The 9,052-nt window shown below is 37.6% G+C and overlaps 1 long non-coding RNA gene across 1 annotated transcript; it reads right to left on the bottom strand.

Annotated features, from left to right (window-relative positions):
* Positions 1–1,799: 1,799 nt before the first annotated feature.
* On the bottom strand, positions 1,800–4,678 carry LOC141374843 (uncharacterized). The gene is made up of 3 exons (XR_012381984.1): positions 4,568–4,678; positions 2,160–2,322; positions 1,800–1,981 (listed from the first exon to the last, which is right to left on the bottom strand). It is a non-coding gene; the product is annotated as an uncharacterized lncRNA (long non-coding RNA).
* Positions 4,679–9,052: the final 4,374 nt, after the last annotated feature.

Raw genomic sequence — 9,052 nt, forward strand, 5'->3', positions numbered from 1 at the left:
AGTTCTTTCAGACATCATCGGCTGCCCTGACAGATCAACACCTGATCGGATTTTCGTGAAGAATCCTGAGTCAAAAACACTCGCTCTGTGAAAAGGAATTGGGATATGCATGGAAGGTCAGGAACATAGTTATCTCTGCGTTGTAATAAGCTTTTAGATATAGCTTTATATAGAAAACATCAGATTTTAAAATTTAGGAAATGGAGAGCATTGGTAAAAATTTAAAATTAAGTGAAAAAATTTATATTTTTTTTACAAAATCCTTACATTAGCAAGATCGATGTAAATGCAGCGTCAGTAACACCTGGAAAATGTTAGAAATGCAAATCCTTCTGCTCCACCCCAGATCTATTGGATTAGTATCTCTAGGGTGGGACCCAGCAGTCTGTGGGGTAACAAGCCCTCCAGGTGATTCTGATAAACACTGAAGTTTGAAAACCACTGGTGAAGACTATAAAGAATGAAATAAACAGAAGTTGGAAATGTGAAAGTAAAAAGAAGTAAAACCCTTACATGGTCACATGGCAATGCTGATACCTTTGATATTAAAGGTGAGAGTTGAAAAGTGAAAAATCAACAGGGATTTTTATGAAGCCAGAATTTTTTAAAAAATATTTTAAATGTGTTCTACCTAGGAAATAATGGAACCAGGATTATATTGTGCTACATTATAATGTATTATTTATTATTTATCTACTCTTGTAAGAAAGTCAGTAAAATTTACAAAAGTAGCAAGTTCCCCTTACAAAACTACATGAAGAGAAAATCAAATACAAACTCTTGTTGGGTAAGAAAATATCAGGCTTAGGAAGAGAACAGAACAGGAAGCAGATCGCTGGACTGAGCAACATACTGAGTTCAGTGAACAAACCAAATGAAATTAGAAGTCTCAGACATCCAACCTCTAGCTTACAAAATGAATGAAATTAAAGTGTGAATAATTGCACGTTACTGATGACAGGGCTTGCTACTGCCTCTGAATCTAAGGGCATGTCTAATAAGAATGGAAATGGCTAGAGATGGAATAAATTCAGCCAACTAGCAGACCACTGGTGTGAGAAAATTGAAAATGATGGATGTCTCACAGATAAAAACTATAGTAACAAGAGTGGAAGATAGAGGCTGTTGACAACCCAGGCTGAATAATGAGCTGTCATTTAGAGATGAGCTGAAAAACAGAAAAATCATTTGGCAAGTGATAATTTTCCCCTTTTGATGAAAAAAGAAATGCGAAACCTTGCCATAAGAAGTTGGGGGTCCTTAAGGAAATCCGTGAGCAAACAGGCATGACTTTGAAATAACCGGAATCAAGAATAACGTATGCTGGAACAGGAGGCGGGGAGGTCCTAAGACATAGAGTCAAGCAGAGTTAAAGGCAGAGAATTTGAGAAATGGAGGGTGAATTGCAGAAGACAAAGAGATTCTACTGAAACTGTATTGCTCGTCCTCTGTGGGCAATCCGTGCATATGGCTCACTGCTTCTCTCACCTCTAGAACTGTGTAGCACAGAAGACAGGACTCTTCCCTGCTCATATAACTTGATTAATTGACAAATGATATAAAGCCAAGCGCCATGAAAATATAATGCTTTTCAATCAATTTTAAACAAAAAAGAACTATCCCTATACATTTTTCACCCACATGTCATTAGCTTATTACTAAGGACACCAATTTAGGGGGCGAGCCTGTGGATAAATTTGATATATTTTAAAATAAATATTTGATGATAATGACAGAAAAGCCCCCAAAGGAAGGAAGGGAGTAAATAAAGGGCAGATAAGGAGAGAGGCAAACATATTTAGATTTAATGAAAGGAAGAAAACGTCTGTACAAAGGAACCACGGGAGATCTGAGAGTAGCTCTACCTTTTATCGCCAGATCTAAAGGACCTGGATCAGGACAGGACAACCAGACCTTCCCAAGGGGGACAGTGAGATACAGACCACTATTTGAACAGAGACTTGGAAACTTCTTACAAAATCTGAAAAAAAACACAAAAGATAAATAAGGAACCATATCAAAAAATTTAGCTCACGTATAGCCGTATTCTGCAAGGTACCACTTTTTTGCAATTTGCCATCTTTCCTTCCAGTATTTTTCTAAGCACAACCACAGTGGGACAATGCTATACTTACATGTACGGAGTAGCAGTGACATACCTGGAAAATTCTCCCAGATGGTAGTAGTTGCCTCTTGAGTCCATCTTACTGGCCAGCTCTTATTCAGCTGACCTGGAACCAGCTTGTTTTGCGGCAATGAGGATGGTAAGTAGTCAAGTGAGGGATGGAAGCTGTTCTGATTCTTTTCATTAACACACCTCGCCTGGAAACAAATATCATGAATAATTTGTGAACTTTGTTTGTTTCCCTTTATCCAACTTGTATTCAGATTCCAGTAAAACAGTTTTAGCTTCTGCCAAATTACAAAATATTTTGACACCTAGTGGGGACTCGTGTACTTTTATTCATTCTCTTAGAAATTGCCCTGTGTTAATTTATTTTCAAATAAATTTTAGTATTTTATCTCCAAATAAAAATAATCTCTTTTATTTGTTACCGCATTAGGGAGATTGATTAAGAGAGCTATAAATACTGAATATTCTTATCTAGGAACAAGGCCTGTTTTTGTCTTTTGCTTTCATCTAAGTCTCTTGTATTCCCTTCATTGGAGTTTTACAGTTATCTTTACCCTGGTAGTTCACAAGTACTGCGAAATGTATTTGTAGATAAGTTATTTTTATTTTTATTATGATAATCTTTTATTCTATTTTTTTTCCAGTTACTTATATAAAGAATGCTATCTTGGAGGGACGCCTAGGTGCCTCAATCTGTTGAGCATCCAGCTCTTGATTTCAGCTCAGGTCATGATCTGGGGGTCCTGGAATCGAGCCCTTTGTCTTGCTCCCCACTGAGCGGGGAGTCTGCTTGTCTCCCTCTCACTCTGCCCCTCCCTCCACTCATGTTTCTTCTCTAAATAAATAAATCTCACCAAGCACATTAATCACACCTGATAGGTTTTGCTGTTGTTTCCTAAATAACTTCTCAATTCTGCAATCCTTTTAATATTTCTACAGTTCGGGAAACATGCCCCCAAGTTTTTCATGTGTGCAATGGTAATATCTGTAAAAGCTGATGATATGCATTCCTGCCTTGTATTTTGTGCACTTTCTAAATGCATGAGCGGACTTCTGCACCAGCCCTGACTAATAATGGTGATAACAGGCAGCTCTCCATTCAGTAAAACTGAAGGCAATCATGGGGACCGACCTTTCATTTGAAACATCCATTTTACTACCACATTTAGAGTGACTACCTATTCCTGTATGGTTAGGATTGTTGGCTTTTATTAAAAATTCCATGTGGTTTTCCTCCTTTGTGGTTCTCAAGAGTCTCACCAAAATTAGGTTGCAGACTTCAAGTTATGAACTATTTGATGCCAGATGCAGACCAGTTCATACCCGTTGGTCTTCCTCCAGTTCTGAATCAAAACTTCGGGACAGCACCCATAAAACCCTCCTGATTTCTCTGTTCCACTGTGCCAAGGAAGAGTCAACTCTGCACCCTTTTTTATTTTTTTTAAAGATTCTATTTATTTATTTGACAGAGAGAGGGAGAGAGCACAAGCAGGGGGCAGGGGGGGAGCAGAGGGAGAGGGAGAAGCAGACTCCCTGCTGAGCAGGGAGCCCCACGGGGGGCTCGATCCCAGGACTTCATGACCTGAGCCGAAGGCAGACGCTTAACCGGCTGAGCCACCCAGGTGACCCCTCAACGCTGCATCCTTAATGGGAAGGGAGCAGAGCTGTGAAGTAACCAGGTGATGTGTTTTTCACAGATACGTTGCAAAAGAATCCATGGCTTGGCCCGTGTAATGATGGATATATATCTGTTAACAAAATGACTTGATTTATAGATTTATTACATGACTCTCACCAAGCACATTAATCACACCTGACCTGCACCCAGAAGCAATAGGTCTCAAAGTTTTACCAATGGCGGGGCAACAAAAGCACAACCAGTCAGAAGACAAAAATTTGGACGAACCCCGTGAGTAATTGTCATTAATTTCATTTTCACAGATTCTTCAATCCATTTAGATTAGGAAAACAAAGATGTTTAAGGCAGAAACCTCCCACAACAGATAACTTAAACATTCCTTTTGCAAACACCAGCAAAGGAGGTAAATGTAACACAAGTGCCCGTTATGACAAGGGCCCGTAAGTAAGTCTCGCTCCAAACATAACCAGAAATTGCGTCTCTGGGAAGAGCTATCTTCATTCCAGGAAGCTTTCTCAATAAGCAAAACTTGACGGCCCTATTCTAAGGCTGAGTAGTGTCAAACGAGGTAAACAGAGAAAGCATTTTCTTTAAATTACGTTCGATTATTTATCCCAAAGATACAAATGTAGTGAAAAGAAGGGACACCTGCACCCCAATGTTCATAGCAATGTCCACAATAGCCAAACTGTGGAAGGAGCTGAGATGCCCTTCAACAGATGAATGCACAGAGAGGATGTGGAGCATATATACAATGGAATATTATTCAGCCATCAGAAAGGATGAATACCCACCATTTGCAAAGACATGGATGGAACTGGAGGGGATTATGCTAAGTGAAGTAAGTCAAGCAGAGCATTTTTTTTCAAAGCACATTTCATCCAAGGATTCCACATACTGAAAGGGTTTTTTAACCTTCATTCTAAGGGGGGAAAAAAAGCCAAAAAGGTTAAGTGACTTTCCTTGTTGACTGTGCGACATAATAATTAATTAAAAAGTAGGTGTCAAGTCACCAAGTTTAGATCTACAGCATCATTATTAAAGCCTTTTTTGATGGAAGATAAGGAGGGGAATAAGAAAACAAAAAAGGTACATACAAATTTATAATAATAAAATAATTAATTTTTATACTATAATATATAAAACAGATTATTGTTATCCCTTCTGTGATTCATAGTTTTGCAGGTTTTATAATATAACCTCTTACAGGGTGCCATATACCCTTGGTAGAAAGGGCTGACATATGTTAACATGCAGAGTTGTTTTCAACTCATTAAAACTGTGAGATTGATAGAAGATAATAACTAGACTTTCATATTTAGGATGTTTTGCACACTATACATGCTAGGGTTTACTTTTTAATGTTTTCAAGTTTTTATTTTTGAAGATTGTGAACCTTAATAATCATGAATAATAAAAATAAGCTTAGTAAAATTTGCCAGTAATTGGAAAATTAATAATAGCAAGCTATTGTGTGGCAAATTAAATCAGACTTTCTAGGAAAAAGAATCAGAAGTATCACTTTTTTAGCAAGATGCTAATAAGAATATATTTTATGGGGGCGCTTGGGCAGCTCAGTAGGTTAAGCGGCTGCCTTCGGCTCCGGTCATGGTCCCAGGGTCCTGGGATCAAGTCCCACATCAGGTACCCTGCTCCGCGGGAAGCCTGCTTCTCCCTCTCCCTCTGCCTGCCGCTCTGCCTACTTGTGCTCTCTCTTTATCTGTCAAATAAATAAAAACCTTTAAAATATATACATATTTTTTCTGTTAAGTCAACTTTTATTTAGGCATCAATATCATAAGACATTCTCATTCTACAATTAGAGAATACCAATACTAAGAGAATAGAGAACTGGTTACACATAAACAACTTTCAGTAATCACTAAGGAATCGAAAACTTTAAAAACAGGTACAGGTGGGGAAAGGGAGGCTCAACAAGCTTTATAAAAGGACCATAACAAGAATTATACAATTTCAGGGCGCCTGGGTGGCTCAGTTGGTTAAGCGACTGCCTTCGGCTCAGGTCATGATCCCGGAGTTCTGGGATCGAGTCCCACATCAGGCTCCCGGCTCAGCGGGGAGCCTGCTTCTCCCTCTGACCCTCTCCCCTCTCATGCTGTCTCTCTCTCTCTCTCTCTCAAATAAATAAATAAAATCTTTTTAAAAAAAAGGATTATATAATTTCAATTTGATACAGAACCCAAGCCTTTTTTCTATTAATACTCAGGAAAGAAAATTAAGATTTTCTTTATCATTTTTCGGTCAGCAATTAATACAAATATTTGCCTCCTCTCACCAGTGACATCCAAGGAAAAATCTAAAGACAATAGTTTTTAGGGATACTGTCTTAATTCTGGATAATTTGATTATGTAATACTGCTTCGATTGCCCCCTTTGAAGGAGATCAATTCTGAAAATGATAAATTTTTGGCTAGTACAGGACATACAAATGGGTCCCACTTAATGAAGGTCAATTCTGAATTTCTGAATTCTAAGTTTAAGAATTTTAAAGTAATTCCTGTATAGTACTTTTCATTAAGCAATCCATTTGAATCGAATAATGAAATAATGTTCACTTAGGCAGATTCGAGATAAATAACAGAATGAAATCAGCTTTCCCAATTATTTTATTAGAATAATGATTAATCAACTTATATTAAAATATTACATACAAAAAATAGTAATGGGTGAAAGTTCCTCAAGATAAAGTTTTATAGTAAAAAGAAGGGAGGGCCTGGTACTTCTAACAGACACATTTAATAAACACTGAAGTGGGATTCTAATGGTGTTAGCTTCAGGGCATAAGATATATATTAAAATATATATATATATGTTTTATGTATACTCATCTTTCTAAGGACCTTTTCAGAATAATATTACATAGTAATTAACAGGCTGCATTTGGCACTCACATCTCCTTTTGAAACATCTTACTCAAATCAATATCCTTTCTTCACTATAATTAGCACAGCCCCTGAGACATAGTAGGCACTGGCTCTATTTTAATTAGATTCTAAAACTGGTTTTCAAATGATCTGGTGTTTGTAATTTTGTGTTATAACTAGATGGCTCAACAGCAGACATGGCCTTCAATTAATATTTTAACTGAGTTCATTGAGTTCACTAGCAATCTGATCATATCTGAGAAAAATGATAAAATTTAGATTTTAAGCCACCCAGGCCTAGAAATAGATCCTATGACGATTCATCAATAGATACCCAGCCCTTGAAGTCCTACCCAAACAGCAGGCTGAACATATCCATTTCTTCAGCAAACAATAAAGTCCTGTATACTTTCACTAGGGGCTTTCCACACTCTTTAAAGAAGTAACCAAATTGATAGGATAGGATAGGAATTGATAGGTCCCTTGTTGACCTTCCTTCCTTCCTTCCTCCCTCCCTCCCTTCCTTCCTCACTTCCTCTCTCTTTCTTTCTTCCCTTCTTTTCTTCCTTCTCTCTGGACAACAAAACATATTAAAACAAGTGAAGATTAAAAAAAAAAAAAGTGAAGATAATGGAGACCATGTTCTAGTCCAAGCTGAAAAAAATGAGCAGCAAGTAGGAAAAACAAATAAAGACATGGCACCATGAATCTTCTTCACTGAAACTGGCCAAAACTCCAATGGATACTTAAGGAAAAACCCTCAGGTCAAAGTGGAGAGTCTTAAGTATATCTTTCAGTCAACATATAATTCTGCAACAGAAATTTACTCATGAAAATTGTGACCTGGAAGAAAACAAGCAGAAGTTGATGAATATAGAAGTGTAGGCTAACACAACATTCAAGAAGTAAACTGTAAACTTCAGAACGTAAGGAGACCATAAGATATTAAATTATTGTTAATCAGAAAATCCGTATCAACTGGCTCAATATTTCTGCTGAAGAAAGCTTTGACAGAATACATAAACTACCTTCCTGAAACAGAACTGAATACAATGCTTTAAAGATTAATAAATGTAAAGCTAATTCTAGAAATATCTGGTCATCAGACCCCTCCACAGAAAGATGTCCAAAAGATCAGTTGACTACATTGCCTGAAACTGGTGGATTATATTACCTATGCCTGATAATTAAGCCAAGAACTTTCTCTTCTAAACTTAGTCAAAGAAAGTGCCAAAAATAAACTTGTGCCTCTGGATAATCACCCATTTGCTTCTAGTAGAGCAGCTGAGTTTTCTGGAAGTACATCTGTCTTTGATCTGAGCTCCGGTATAAATCATTATTATGATGTTATCAAGATGACCCTTCTTTTAGCCCTTTTCCTGTGAATGGTGGAACACATAATTACCTCTTGATCAAAGAGATGGGGCAACAAGTTGAAGATTTCAGACTCGCCTCCTCTGGTAATATGGAACTGAGAGATAAAGAAAACTACATGTCTCCCATCTGGATACCAGGGCTACTTCACTGAGGCACAGTGGCTAAACATTGCTTCACCCACTCACCCAGTGTGAGTAACAAATGTCTAATCCACTACTGAAAAAGGAGTAAGAGAGACCAACTGCCCCGATTTGTCTGGAACTACCCAGAGTTTAGCGCTGAAAGTCCCATATCCCAGGAAACTTCCAGAAACTCTCAAACTAATCAAGTGGTCACTCTCAATATCCAAGACAGATGTCTCTTCTCTGCATGTAAAGGACATGCTTCAACACCAACATGAGACTTTCAATGGGGTTCCACATGGACACAGGTGAGTACCGAGATGGGTAGGATAAAATCACACTTTCGGGGCACAAATCCAGAAAGGGACTTGTTATGACTCCCTCGTTCTGAAAACTCCAAAAGTACAAAATTTTGCCCCCCCGACCAAGAAATAACACATCACTTTAGCAATCCTATCTTTTCTTCCAAATCTAAGAAGCCTGTGTGCCCTTAGATAATGATGAAAATACTCCTGACCTACAGAATCCCACTATTTATTTGGATGAACTTGTACATCTTATCTGGGCCCTGACATACTTCCCTGCTGGACCCTTGGAATGCAACTTACTCAGGAATTAATTTTTCCCTGATTACTATGCTTGTGCTCTTTAATAGAACTTATTTCTCACTACCCTGGCATGTGTGTTCTTGAAGCAAACAATAAAACTCTGATCATACATTTTTAACTAAATGAAGACCACCATTTAAATAACTGCCTACAGTACTTGCAAAAACACTTTTGCTTTATCTCAGTTAATGAAGTTTAGGTAAGTGACACGCTATTTAAATGTCATTAAAACAGCTTTATTTAGAAATCTATATCATAAAAGTAAGATCTTCCTTTCAATTAATAAC

This window comes from Callorhinus ursinus, unplaced genomic scaffold (genome assembly GCF_003265705.2).
Source record: "Callorhinus ursinus isolate GAN/ISIS: 27379988/994484 unplaced genomic scaffold, GSC_fseal_2.0 scaffold22, whole genome shotgun sequence".
Lineage (NCBI taxonomy): Eukaryota > Metazoa > Chordata > Mammalia > Carnivora > Otariidae > Callorhinus > Callorhinus ursinus.